Here is a 14,902-nt window from a genome sequence, read left to right as displayed (position 1 = left end):
CTTCTTGTGTCACACAGAGGTGGCCTGGGCTGGTGGCCTGGGCTGTAACAAAGCTGTGAATTACACCCAGAGAGGCACAATTACAGCCCTGTATGGCCCATCCACCTGAGGTGCGACTACTGCTGGTGTTTAGCCAGTCCACACTGTGAGGTCTGCTTAGGTCTCACGTCTTATCAGGGCTTGGAGAAGTTGCTGATAACTATAGGTCCCCCCTGCTTTGTCCATCTGCAGACAGCTGGTTCAGGGTTGTTTCCCCTCTTCAGTACAGAACAGGGTGTTGGCTGGCTGGTGAGAGTCCTATCGATGTGAAGGTAGACTAGTTCTCTAAAGAGAGGCAGACTTTGACACAGTCGTCTGCAGAGGGTAAGTGGTGTGAGAGCTATTTTGCATATCCTTTCTTCCCAGAATTCCCAGTGGAGCAGCAATGGCCTTTAAGTCTCCACACGTCTTTACAGCGGACTCTCCTTAAAGGCGAAGTCTGGGCAAATAAAAAATAATCCGAACGGGCAGGGGTGGGGAAACATAATATAGAATGTATACTTACTTGTCCCAGTGCCCTCGCAGCGCCACGTCCTGTTCCTGGACCCCTGCCGCGAGTCTCTATCTCCATATCAGCTGACAGATGCGCCGGTAAGCACTGCTCGGCAGGTCACCGCTGTTCCAACCCTTTCCCGCCCAGTCATGACGAATTAAGAAATTAAGGGAAGATGACATATAGCGGGGCAGCACTGTGAGGGCACAGGGGACGGGTAAGCATAGGTTCTTTAATATGTCCCCCTTCCCCCTGCCGGAAGTGTCGTTTTTAAAAGGGTAAGTTCACCAAAAATTGTTTTCATTCAAATCAACTGATGCCAGAAAGTGTCAGAGATTTGTAATTGACTTCTATTAAAACATCTCCGGTCTTCCATACTTATCAGCTGCTGTATGTCCTGCAGGAAGTGGTGTATTCTCTCCAGTCTGACACAGTGCTCTCTGCTGCCACCTCTGTCCATGTCAGGAACTGTTCAGAGCAGCAGCAAATCCCCATAGAAAACCTCTCCTGCTCTGGACAGTTCCTGACATGGACAGAGGTGGCAGCAGAGAGCACTGTGTCAGACTGGAGAGAATACACCACTCCCAGCAGGACATATGGCAGCTGCTAAGTACTGGAAGACGAGTTTTTCTTAAATAGAAATAAACTACAAATCCCTTTAATTTTGGTGGACTTTTCCTTCAAGGAGAGATAGTATCCCTTTGACCCAAATCGATTTAAAATTTTGGCATTTTAGAACAAGCAGACAGTGTGGATATCACGATTGTGTTGCTGGTCACATTGAGCGGTAATAGGCGGTCGGTGCTGGCGAGCGGAATCGTCATTATTGGTGGTTACGGGGCGTTTGGAGGAGAAGCTGATCAGCAGTATCCACAGGACATGGCAACGCTGCTAAACCAATTAGTACGGTGGCGGCCGGGGGGGCGCGGACTCCTTCACCTTCTCACCGGGCCACAGCTTTCATTGTATCACACACTTGGCGGACGGGGCAGGACGGGCTCCTCCACCTTCTCAACGGCCGCAGCTTTCATTGTATCACACACTTGGCGGCCAGGCAGCGCAGGCTCCTCCACCTTCTCACTTGGCCGTAGCTTTTATTGTATCACACTCTCTTCTGGCCGTCGGGGCGACGTTGACTCCTCCACCTTCTCACCGGCCGCAGCTTTCATTGTATTACACTCTCTTTTGGCGGACGGGGCAGCGCGGGCTCCTCCACCTTCTCACTGGGCCACAGCTTTCATTGCTTCACACTCTCTTCTGGCGGCCGGGGCAGCGCGGGCTCCTTCACCTTCTCACCGGCCGCAGCTTTCATTGTATCACACTCTCTTCTGGTGGCCAGGACGGCGCGGGCTCCTCCACCTTCTCACCGGGCCGCAGCTTTCATTGTATCACACTCTCTTCTGGTGGCCGGGGCGGAGCAGGCTCCTCCACCTTCTCACCGGGCCGCAGCTTTCATTGTATCACACTCTCTTTTGGCGGACGGGGTGGCGCAGGGCGGCGCGGGCTCCTCCACCTTCTCACCGGGCCGCAGCTTTCATTGTATCACACTCTCTTCTGGCGGACGGGGCGGCGCGGGCTCCTCCACCTTCTCACCGGGCCGCAGCTATTATTGTATCACACTCTCTTCTGGCGGACGGGGCAGCGCGCGCTCCTCCACCTTCTCACCGGCCGCAGCTTTCATTGTATTACACTCTCTTTTGGCGGACGGGGCAGCGCGGGCTCCTCCACCTTCTCACCGGCCGCAGCTTTCATTGTATCACACTCTCTTCTGGCGGACGGGGCAGCGCGCGCTCCTCCACCTTCTCACCGGCCGCAGCTTTCATTGTATCACACTCTCTTCTGGCGGACGGGGTGGCGCGGGCTCCTCCACCTTCTCACTGGCCGCAGCTTTCATTGTATCACACTCTCTTCTGGCGGACGGGGTGGCGCGGGCTCCTCCACCTTCTCACCGGCCGCAGCTTTCATTGTATCACACTCTCTTCTGGCAGACGGGGCGGCGCGCGCTCCTCCACCTTCTCACCGGCCGCAGCTTTCATTGTATCACACTCTCTTCTGGCAGACGGGGCGGCGCGCGCTCCTCCACCTTCTCACCGGCCGCAGCTTTCATTGTATCACACTCTCTTTTGGCGGCCGGGGCGGCTCAGGCTCCTCCACCTTCTCACCGGCTGCAGCTTTCATTGTATCACACTCTCTTTTGGCGTCCGGGGCGGCTCAGGCTCCTCCACCTTCTCACCGGCCGCAGCTTTCATTGTATCACACTCTCTTCTGGCGGACGGGGCAGCGCGCGCTCCTCCACCTTCTCACCGGCCGCAGCTTTCATTGTATTACACTCTCTTTTGGCGGACGGGGCGGCGCGGGCTCCTCCACCTTCTCACCGGCCGCAGCTTTCATTGTATCACGCTCCCTTCTGGCGGACGGGGCAGCGCGCGCTCCTCCACCTTCTCACCGGCCGCAGCTTTCATTGTATTACACTCTCTTCTGGCGGACGGGGCGGCGCGGGCTCCTCCACCTTCTCACCGGCCGCAGCTTTCATTATATCACGCTCTCTTCTGGCGGACGTTCTCCTACAATATTACACTTCCCTGCTGGGTTTTAATGTTTCTAATCTCCTGTTGATTATTCCTGGGATTTCATCCAAATCAACACTCCAAATTAAACCATTTCATGCGGTTTCAAGCCGTGTAACCATGGAGACCAGGCTAGCCGCTCGCTTCCCGACTACGCTGCGCTGATCATTAGAATACAGTATTATTGTGGCGACTAAACTCAGAGCTGCTGTATGTCCTGCAGGAAGTGGTTTATTCTCTCCACTACTTATCAGCTGCTGTATGTCCTGAAGGAATTGGTGTATTATCTCCAGTACTTATCAGCTGCTGTATGTCCTGCAGAAAGTAATGTATTCTTTCCAGTACCAATCAGCTGCTGTATGTCTTGCAGGGAGGGGAGTATTCTCTCCAGTACTTATCATCTGCTGTAAGTCCTGCAGGAAGTGGTGTATTCTTTCCAGTCTGACACAGTGCTCTCTGCTGCCACCTCTGTCCATGTCAGGAACTGTCCAGAGCAGCAGCAAATCCCCATAGAAAACCTCTCCTGCTCTTGTCAGCTCCTGACATGGACAGAGGTGGCAGCAGAGAGCACTGTGTCAGACTGGAAAGAATACACCACTTCCTGTAGGACATACAGCAGCTGATAAGTACTGGAAGACTGGAGATTTTTATTCATTTATTCTTTTTAAATAGGAGTTAATTACAAATTTATATAACTTTTTTACATTCATTTTTGAAAGAAATAAAAAAATTGTTGGAGTTCCCCATTAAGGTGTTTTACATTGGGCAACTGTGTTATCATGTACTGGTCTTAAATTACAGTTTTTTCTTCCAGAGCTGCATTCATAGTTCTGCTGATTGTCTTTGAAAACCGTCTACATCACTAGGACTAAAATCAAGCTGAGACGTCCTGTTCTGTCTGTCATGATAAGGAGGAGGCTGCTGGAAAGAGATCTGCACAGGAAGGTGAGACCAGTAGATAGAGAAGCCCAGAGGTGCTCAGCCTCCCCCTCCCTGTAGAATGACTCCTGCACAGGTCACAGATCATGCCCACAAACCCTTCCCATACAATGTTACTATCTGGCTCCAGTCAGTATGGGAACCAGCCAGGGAGAGAAGTGCTCATCCCATTGCTTCTCCCATCTAATGATCTGTGGGGAGGAAGAACATCCAGACCCTGTGATGAATACTCTGTATATTAAACACTACAAGAAATTAAGAATAAAAAACAAAGTAATACAACAAAAAAATGGGCAAAACCTACATCTATTCACTCAAAGACAAAGCTATACCAGGCGGGTACGGAGAGATAGGGAAGCTGCGGCCTATAGATGATGGGGATTGTAGTCCTCCCACAGCTGGAGGCCGCAGAGTCCTCATCCCTACTGTAGGTTCCATGAACCTCATCTCTAGTTGTTTCTGTAGGTAACAATCCGGGGTTACTGGAACCCTCTTCAGAATCCTGTGGGATAACGGCCGTGTATTGGGGGTTGTATGGAAATGAGGGGCCGTGTACTGGGGGTTGTATGGAAGTGAGGGGCCGTGTATTGGGGGTTGTATGTAAATGAGGGGCCGTGTATTGGGGGTTGTATGTAAATGAGGGGTCGTGTATTGGGGATTGTATGTAAATGAGGGGCCGTGTATTGGGGATTGTATGTAAATGAGGGGCCGTGTATTGGGGGTTGTATGGAAGTGAGGGGCCGTGTATTGGGGGTTATATGGAAGTAATGGGCCGTGTATTGGGGATTGTATGAAAGTGATGGGCCGTGTATTGGGGGTTGTATGGAAGTAATGGGCCGTGTATTGGGGGTTGTATGGAAATGATGGGCCGTGTATTGGGGGTTGTATGGAAGTGATGGGCCGTGTATTGGGGGTTGTATGGAAGTGAGGGCCGTGTATTGGGGATTGTATGAAAGTGATGGGCCGTGTATTGGGGGTTGTATGGAAGTAATGGGCCGTGTATTGGGGGTTGTATGGAAATGATGGGCCGTGTATTGGGGGTTGTATGGAAGTGATGGGCTGTGTATTGGGGGTTGTATGGAAGTGATGGGCCGTGTATTGGGGGTTGTATGGAAGTGATGGGTTGTGTATTGGGGATTGTATGGAAGTAATTGGTCGTGTATTGGGGGTTGTATGGAAGTAATGGGCCGTGTATTGGGGGTTGTATGGAAGTGATGGGTTGTGTATTGGGGATTGTATGGAAGTAATGGGCCGTGTATTGGGGGTTGTATGGAAGTGAGGGGCCGTGTATTGGGGATTTTATGGAAGTGATGGGCCGTGGATTGGGGGTTGTATGGAAGTGATGGGCCGTGTATTGGGGGTTGTATGGAAGTAATGGGCCGTGTATTGGGGGTTGTATGGAAATGAGGGGCCGTGTATTGGGGATTGTATGTAAGTGATGGGCCGTGTATTGGGGGTTGTATGGAAATGAGGGGCCGTGTATTGGGGGTTGTATGAAAGTGATGGGCCGTGTATTGGGGGTTGTATGGAAGTAATGGGCCGTGTATTGGGGGTTGTATGGAAGTGAGGGCCGTGTATTGGGGATTGTATGGAAGTAATGGGCCGTGGATTGGGGGTTGTATGGAAGTGATGGGCCATGTATTGGGGGTTGTATGGAAGTGATGGGCCGTGGATTGGGGGTTGTATGGAAGTAATGGGCCATGTATTGGGGATTGTATGGAAGTAATGGGCCGTGGATTGGGGGTTGTATGGAAGTGATGGGCCGTGTATTGGGGATTGTATGGAAGTGATGGGCCGTGTATTGGGGATTGTATGGAAGTGAGGGCCGTGTATTGGGGATTGTATGGAAGTGATGGGCCATGTATTGGGGATTGTATGGAAGTAATGGGCCGTGTATTGGGGGTTGTATGGAAGTAATGGGCCGTGTATTGGGGGTTGTATGGAAGTGATGGGCTGTGTATTGGGGATTGTATGGAAGTGATGGGCCGTGTACTGGGGGTTGTATGGAAGTAATGGGCCGTGTATTGGGGACTGTATGGAAGTGATGGGCCATGTATTGGGGGTTGTATGGAAGTGAGGGGCCGTGTATTGGGGGTTGTATGGAAGTAATGGGCCGTGTATTGGGGGTTGTATGGAAGTGAGGGGCCGTGTATTGGGGATTGTATGGAAGTGATGGGCCGTGTATTGGGGATTGTATGGAAGTGATGGGCCATGGATTGGGGATTGTATGGAAGTGAGGGGCCGTGGATTACGGCTTTTATAGGGATTGGGTATAAATGAATGTAAATTATTTACATAAAACACTTCCACTTTCTATTACGCCGGGAACAATTACATTTCCATTATCATTTTAATACAATGGCTGAATACAAGCAATTATTTTATTATCAAATATGATTAAATTAAGCGTCTTCAGATTGCTCAACTGCTCGGGAAATTACCCGTCTCGAGGTTCTCGTCTGCGGATCTTGACTTCAAAGAAATCTTTTTGCTCCGAGCGAGATTTTGGCACACCATTAATCACTTATAGTCTCATCTGCTTTACTAACTAGAACGCAGCATTCCCTCCCATTCTCCCCTTTGTATTTCTATGTTTAGATGCTTTTTAGTTGTTTTTCATGTACTTCTATATTGGTTTCTAGATGCTTCTGCCCAACGCCCTGTATGCAGTATTCCAGTTCCTGTAGGAAAGTCCAGTGATAGAGACGTCATCGTGTTATGTCTATAGATCCTTCATCCCTTCATCCCTTCATGATATAGTCTGATGCCAAGGCAATACTAGTGCTCTGCATTGGCTAAAAGAGCCATTTCCTTTCCCACGTTATGATGGATGGCAGGTGGCGATTATTCTGGCCACCAAGTGGCACTGGAAATGGTTGTCACCAGTGTTGGACTGGGATCGATAGGGAAGACTTGATTTTCGAAACTCTTCTTATGTGCATTTAAGCTTAAACAGTTTGTTTTGTTCTACAGAGGGAAATAGGTCTAAACTGATGCATATTTCGAATGTACCAGTATTTCTGAAAATGTATCGTCTGAAAGATACTAATTCCCCATGTGAGCGCTTTGTTTCCTCTTTGTATAACTTTCTGCTCTTGTTTATGACCACCTCTGGGTGGTCACTCATGCTCTGTCCTATTAGTATTTGCAGTTGGTCGCCCCAAAGCTTTCCAGTACACAGATGGACGTTATTTGTATGAGAAACACGTCTGATTTTACCAACTTTGCTTCATGGGAAATCCTTTTTAATTGCTTTGTGATCTTTGTTACTATAAGCCCTTTTACTAGTAGCTGAAAGTGTCTTCTTTAGCTGGTCTCCCTGAGATCAGTGATTTGGTTGCCGTATTGGTCTACTAGGCATTGCTCCTGACTAGCCAGACTCCTGCTCCACACTGATGAGGGGCAACACCCCGAAACAGCTGTCATATCCTTAGACGGGTAATACAGTTGCAGATTGACTTATAGGGCCACTTAATATAGTGGTTTTGGTGATCCCCTTCCAGGAGCCACCCCTCGGCTGGGCTAGTCCTGGGTTTTGTGACTCTTAAATGAGGCGCCACAGACTTTTTTTTTTAAATTTGTTATTATGAGAAGAAATAAATAATTAAGGGCGATTGGGAAACAATTAGTACAAAACCAATCTACATAAATGTAACATATGTACATTGCCCAATGGATAGTCCCATCATTCAGTCTGATGAGTTCAGCACTCGGATTTTAGTCGAATAGCAGCCACGAGGACCCTGTGTTGCTGGATTGCACCATTGTAAAAAAAAACGATTTGTCGTTGACCAGAGAGGGGTAAATCTGGGCAAATTCACTGCCAGGCGTTGGCTCCATATAGAGTGGTGGTTATCAAAGTACCATTCAAATGAGGTTGTCATCTACCGGCTGTGTGGCCCAACAATGTGCCAAGGCCTGGACCAGTAGGAGGATGCACTAGTACTACGATGGCCCAGTCACTTCTTTAGTTTCCCAGACCAGCTCTTGATGTCTGAGAGGCTACTACAACTCAGGTAATATTGTACAACGTTAGTTTTAATTTTGCATGACCTTGGTCAATAATACCTGATTGTTTATTCGGTAACAATATACTCCGCATCGCAGGAGAAGTGTAACCGATGGATCTTCCTGTATTTTCCATACAGGTTCCCCCTTGGTTCTAGACAATACGGCTAAAACCAACAAAGCAATCCTGTCCTAACGCGGGTTAAATAATCTTATGATATGTTATCCCCAGTGTGATCCCGCCGATCTGCGGATTGGCGGCTACAAGAGCCAAGTGACGTGTCAGCCTATCTTACCATTTATTACTCCGTACCGTACCGGGTACCAGGGAGATAATAAGGGTCCGGGTCGTGCAAATCCTACATCGCGGCTCCTAGAGAACAATAAAGGAGTCGATCAGTATAAAGTCGAGATGACGCGGAGCCTGGAGTCATCCGCCACGTAGGCGGAGGTTAGACTTGTACACACAGTTAATAGGTATTGTCAGCAAGAGGAATGAACATCTGGGTAGGGTTTTAGCATAATGTCTAATATATTCTCGTGTGAATTTCTATCCGACAGGAAGACTTGGATGTTATTAAATCGCTCCGGGGTAACCCACCTCCAATGGAGGGAAGAAAGAACAATCTAAAAATACTTCCCGATACAGGTCTAGGTGCAGATGTAAAGGAGCCGAGAAAAAGCTGTTGGATATTTATGAAAATTAAATTGAATTAGGTTCTTAAAATGTGTGTGCGGCCTATGGGAAGTGACTGCTGGATCTGTGCGGCGGGGCTCACGTGTTATCTGGATTCTGTCTCCATAGAAAGACTCATAAAAAGTATGAAAGTGACTCTGTATCTACTAAATCCCCCTCCCCCCCCCCCAAACCGCTAGTACCGTACGTTTGAGAGTAAATCCTTACCGGTTGTGTCTTTTAAAATGCACCTGGTGTCTTGGTTGGTCTTTTAAATCTGTATCAGCCGAGTCAGACTGTTGTGGATGTGCCCCAAGTCTGTGATGCCTCTCCTTCCTTCCTTCCTCCCCACCCTCCTCATCATTAGGATCACCCCCAGGCAGGATTTCTCCTATTTATTTCTGGTCTAAACACTGTGCATGTGTCGCTAGGGCATAGACAAGTGATGAATCTGAGAAATCCTGCCTGGGGTTGATCCTAATGATGAGGAGGGTGGGGAGGAAGGAGGGAGAGGTGTCACAGGCCTGGGGCACATCCACAACAGTCTGACTTGGCTGCTACAGACTTAAAAGATCATTTTTTGCTGTAACCAAGGCACCGGGCACAATTTAAAAGACACAACCGGTAAGTATTTACTCTCATCAAACAAACGGCGCTAGAGGTTTTGGCCGGGGGAGGGGGGGGAGTCACTTTAAATGTCTAGAAAATAAATGGGCTGATTGTTTTCCATAATTATAAAAAAAAAAGTTTCCCATTGTAAAGCTGATCCCAGGCCCTGTTCACATCATGTTCAGTATATTTTGTGTGTACACACCTAAACTGCCCATAGGGGTTCACATAAAAGTAAAATACAGTATATACAGAATCTGTATACCTTATAAGCCTAAGGGTGTTGAATGCTATAGTATGGCATCTGTCACAGGACCTTCCTTTCCTCTGTTTCTCATCCTCCAGGGTGGTGGTACCACTGACAGCCACCCAACATACATCCTGCATTACACTGTGTGTTGCGGCTGTCAGCAGTACCTCCGCTCTGGAAGGAGGTCAGAAGAGAAGACGAAGACAAAGAACTTTGCTCATATACAGTTCTGTCATTGGAGCTTTCTTTGGAACCTTCTTCTTTGGCTGTTGTCACCTTTGGCTTCCCAGTGAAATATGTTACTGCCTTTTGTTGGGTTGATTTGTTGGGATACTTGCAGAGATATACCTCAGATGGAAGGCCGAAACATGATGTGAATGGGGCCTTAGATACTGTTGATGACTGTTATATAAATGTGTCCCTCCTTACCTTTCCTGTTGGTTGGAGATAACCTGAGATGAGGGGGGGGGGAATCAACTATAAATAAAAAATAAGTCATGCTACTCTACTCCCCTATTACAAAGTCATCTTTTCAATGTTGGTCATCTTCCACTGGATGTGTTAAACCACCAGGAAAAGGTATTAGGCCACATCTGTACATCTGTGTCCTGCTGAGCATGTATGTGAGTGTGAGGACTGCAGTATTGTCCGCCGCTGGCATCCTCCTCTGGCAGGGACATATCCCTCATGGGAATCCTGAAATCCAACATGGAGATTCAGAAGACTCCCATATACCAGAAAGTCAGTGAGATCAGTAAGTTCTGTTGACCTTCATCTAAAATGAATTGTAGGCTGCATGACAAGAGAACACATATAGATGCGCCTTATCTTGTAAGATTACAAACTTACAGACATGAGGTCATGACCTTTCTTATTTAGTGTAAACACTGTTTAATTCTATGAGGGGAGGTAGAGACTGTTATATGAATGACTGCACAGATAATATTCTGAGGTATTTCAGGCTGAGGCTCTCATAAACAATTTCTTTACTTATCTAGGAGAATGGTGAAGATGGACACATCCATTTTACTAGATGAGTGAGCTCAATAACACCAAGTAAATCCAGAATTGCCTATACTGAAGATATCTACTTTTGACCCTTGTGGGTGAGTAATTACACTGCTAACAGCACAGGAATGGCGCAGAGGAGGAAGGTAAGAGACATACTATAAGAGACAGACCTTCCTCCTTGGTGCCCTGTGCACAATAGGGGGCTATCAGCATGTTAGATTAGTCTAACCTGCTTATAGTTCCCCTTTAACCATTCCAAGTATAATGATGCCTGGGTCCTACATTGCTGGTGGTGCACTGCAGTATAGGGCATGATTATCTGCTGATGGTAAATCAGAGGTTGGTACAACCACAGAGCGGCTCATGCAGCATATGATCCCTACAATAATGTCACAGACTTACTGGGGTCACCTGACCCCCACGGCCCACCTCACACACAGAGCTACTCATGCAGCATATGATCCCTACAATACTATCACTGACTCACTGGGGTCATCTAACCTAACCCCCGTGGTCCACCTCACACTGTCTTGATACGGTCTTCGGCCGATTCGGTCAGCCCGCTTTAGAGTTCTGTGAGTTGAGCAGAGTCGACTTTTGCTCGACCAGTAAGAAGCGATTGCTGATTTGTTACAATTTTTAGAGCAGACGTTTCCCCTGCAGGCGACCTTAGCGGAGGAGACATTTTTATTAGTCGGGGGCCATGAACATTACAATTCTGCAATTCGGAGGAGCCAAGGAACTGATCCTGCACTCTTCATCCTGCACAGTTTGTGTAATGAATATCAGTTAATCAAGTTGCACATTAATTAATTTTCAGATTGCTTCCTTGGAACGGCCCAGGATTTCTTAGACGCACTAAAAATAGCTGCAAGTTTTTGATAAATTATTTTTCTGAAAGTAGCGAAATTAAGAAACGTTTAAAAACCTGTGAAGGAAATAAAGATTCAAGATGATCGGGATAAAATCTATGAGTGTATGCAATGGAGGAGTCGTCTGTGTCCTCTGATCTCTGTTCCAGGGACCGAAGGGGGCGGTGCATGACTGGAGCCTTAGACTAAACATAGTGTAAGAGGTTTGACTACAGTGTTCCTTTAATTCCTTACACTCACGGGTACTCAGGATTTACTTCTATTTAAAAATCTCCAGTCTTCCAGTACTTGTCAGCTGCTGTATGTCCTGCAGGAAGTGCAGTCTGACACAGTGCTCTCTGCTGCCACCTCTGTCCATGTCAGGAACTGTCCAGAGCAGCAGCAAATCCCCATAGAAAACCTCTCCTGCTCTGGACAGTTCCTGACATGGACAGAGGTGGCAGCAGAGAGCACTGTGTCAGACTGGAGAGAATACACCACCTTCTGCAGGACATACAGCAGATGATAAGTACTGAAGGACTGGAGATTTTTAAATAAAAATAAATTACAAACCTATAAAACTTTCTGAAATTTGATCTGATTTGTAAGAAAAAGATTTTTGTAGGAGTACTCCTATAAAGCAGATCTGCGACTACTATACTGCATATGACACCTGAGTCTATGATACCTGCCTCTGTGATACCTGCGTCTATGATACCTGTGTGTATGATACCTGCCTCTGTGATACCTGTGTGTATGATACCTGCCTCTATGATACCTGTGTGTATGATACCTGCCTCTGTGATACCTGCGTCTATGATACCTGCCTCTATGATACCTGTGTGTATGATACCTGCCTCTGTGATACCTGTGTGTATGATACCTGCCTCTGTGATACCTGCCTCTGTGATACCTGTGTGTATGATACCTGCGTCTATGATACCTGCCTCTGTGATACCTGTGTGTATGATACCTGCCTCTGTGATACCTGCCTCTGTGATACCTGTGTGTATGATACCTGCCTCTGTTATACCTGTGTGTATGACACCTGCCTCTGTGATACCTGTGTGTATGATACCTGTGTCTATGATACCTGCCTCTGTGATACCTGTGTCTGATACCTGTGTCTATGATACGTCTATATCTGTGTGTATGATACCTGCGTCTATGATACCTGTCTCTATGACACCTGTGTGTATGATACCTGCCTCTGTGATACCTGTGTGTATGATACCTGTGTCTATACCTGTGTGTATGATACCTGTCTCTATGACACCTGTGTGTATGATACCTGCCTCTGTGATACCTGTGTGTATGATACCTGTGTCTATACCTGTGTGTATGATACCTGTGTCTATACCTGTGTGTATGATACCTGTGTCTATACCTGTGTGTATGATACCTGCCTCTATGACACCTGCGTCTATGACACCTACCTCTGTGATACCTGTGTGTGTATGATACCTGCCTCTATGACACCTGCGTCTATGACACCTACCTCTGTGATACCTGTGTGTGTATGATACCTGCCTCTATGATACCTGCCTCTGTGATACCTGTCTATGATACCTGTGTCTATAACACCTACCTCTGTGATACCTGTGTGTATGATACTTGCATCTGTGATACCTGCCTCTGTAATACCTGTGTGTATGATACTTGCATCTATGATACCTGCGTCTATGATACCTGCCTCTGTAATACCTGTGTCTATGATACCTGTGTATATGATACCTGCCTCTGTGATACCTGCGTCTATGATACCTGCCTCTGTAATACCTGTGTCTATGATACCTGCGTCTATGATACCTGCCTCTGTAATACCTGTGTCTATGACATCTGTGTCTATGATACCTGTGTGTATGATACCTGCGTCTATGATACCTGCCTCTGTAATACCTGTGTCTATGATACCTGCCTCTGTGATACCTGCCTCTATGATACCTGCTCTATGATACCTGCGTCTATGATACCTGCTCTATGGTACCTGCGTCTATGATACCTGTGTGTATGATACCTGTGTCTATGATACCTGCCTCTGTGATACCTGCTTCTGTGATACCTGTGTGTATGACACCTGCCTCTGTGATACCTGCCTCTGTGATACCTGTGTGTATGACACCTGCCTCTGTGATACCTGTGTGTATGATACCTGTGTGTATAATACCTGTGTGTATGATACCTGCCTCTGTGATACCTGTGTGTATGATACCTGCCTCTGTGACACCTGCCTCTGTGACACCTGTGTGTATGACACCTGGTCCCTTTTCATGCAAAACCATCACAATCCCCATTTTCATTTTCTTCCACACTGAGAAATCCTGTAAATAAAATACGTCGCACTGACGAGACTTCGCACGGTGTTGGTGTTCATGGTGCCGGGCGTTCTCACAGCTCTCACCGCGCTCGTGCCGCTTTTTGCCTTGAGATCGGGAGACGTTTTGGAAGTTACTGTAAATATGAGACATGACAGATTTATTATGACAATTAAGAAACAGAGATCTCCGAAGGGAAACGCCTGGAGAATCGGCTGTACGTGCGGCGGCGGCGGCGGGTTACTTTACACCCAACAGGAAACACGGAGACATTTTCCCAGTAAACATCCGATTATCTACCAGCAGGATTTTTTAATATGCAAAATGTTCATTGAGCACCAAAACAACGGACCCCGGCAGCGCCGAATCCCTTCCCCCATCTGTGCGCCGCCATATGCACATCAGACGCTTTGTAATAAGAGTAAAATTCTATTATTATCAAGATTTCTATTGTTTTAGGAGGAAGTAATATTACATATAGGACGGGATCCTCAGCGGGATCATCATATAGTCATGGAGGAAGTTTGTACCTTGCGGCATGGCACTGGGGAGGGCTTAGAGGGTTGTTCACTGAATTCTTTTCCCCTTTCAAATCAACTGGTGTCAGAAAGTGCCAGAGATTTGTAATTTAGTTCTATTAAAACATCTCAAGTCTTCCAGTACTTATCAGCTGCTGTATGTCCTGCAGGAATTGGTGTATTCTCTCCAGTCGAACACAGTGCTCTCTGCTGCCACTTCTGTCCATGTCAGGAACTGTCCAGAGCAGCTGCAAATCCCCATAGAAACCTCTGCTGCTCTGGACAGTTCCTGACATGGACAGAGGTGGCAGCAGAGAGCACTGTGTCAGACTGGAGAATATACCACTTTCTGCAGGACATACAGGAGCTGATAAGTACTAGAAAACTGGAGGCAGCGCCCTGAGGCACACGGAGGCAGCGCCCTGGGACACACGGAGGCAGGGCCCTGGGACACACGGAGGCAGCGCCCTGGGGCACACGGAGGCATGTAGGGAACATGCTAACACAGCATCTTCTGACATCAGAGGGGGAGCAGGAAGCTGATACAGTCTCCATGTAGTAAGCTGGGTGCTTATCCAGCTTACTATACAGAGGCTGTGAGCGGCATGACAGGCAGGAGTACAAGT

This window comes from Dendropsophus ebraccatus, chromosome 12 (assembly GCF_027789765.1).
Source record: "Dendropsophus ebraccatus isolate aDenEbr1 chromosome 12, aDenEbr1.pat, whole genome shotgun sequence".
Classification (NCBI taxonomy): domain Eukaryota; kingdom Metazoa; phylum Chordata; class Amphibia; order Anura; family Hylidae; genus Dendropsophus; species Dendropsophus ebraccatus.
The sequence above is the reverse complement of the archived record's forward strand: the minus strand, read 5'-3'. Positions refer to the sequence as shown.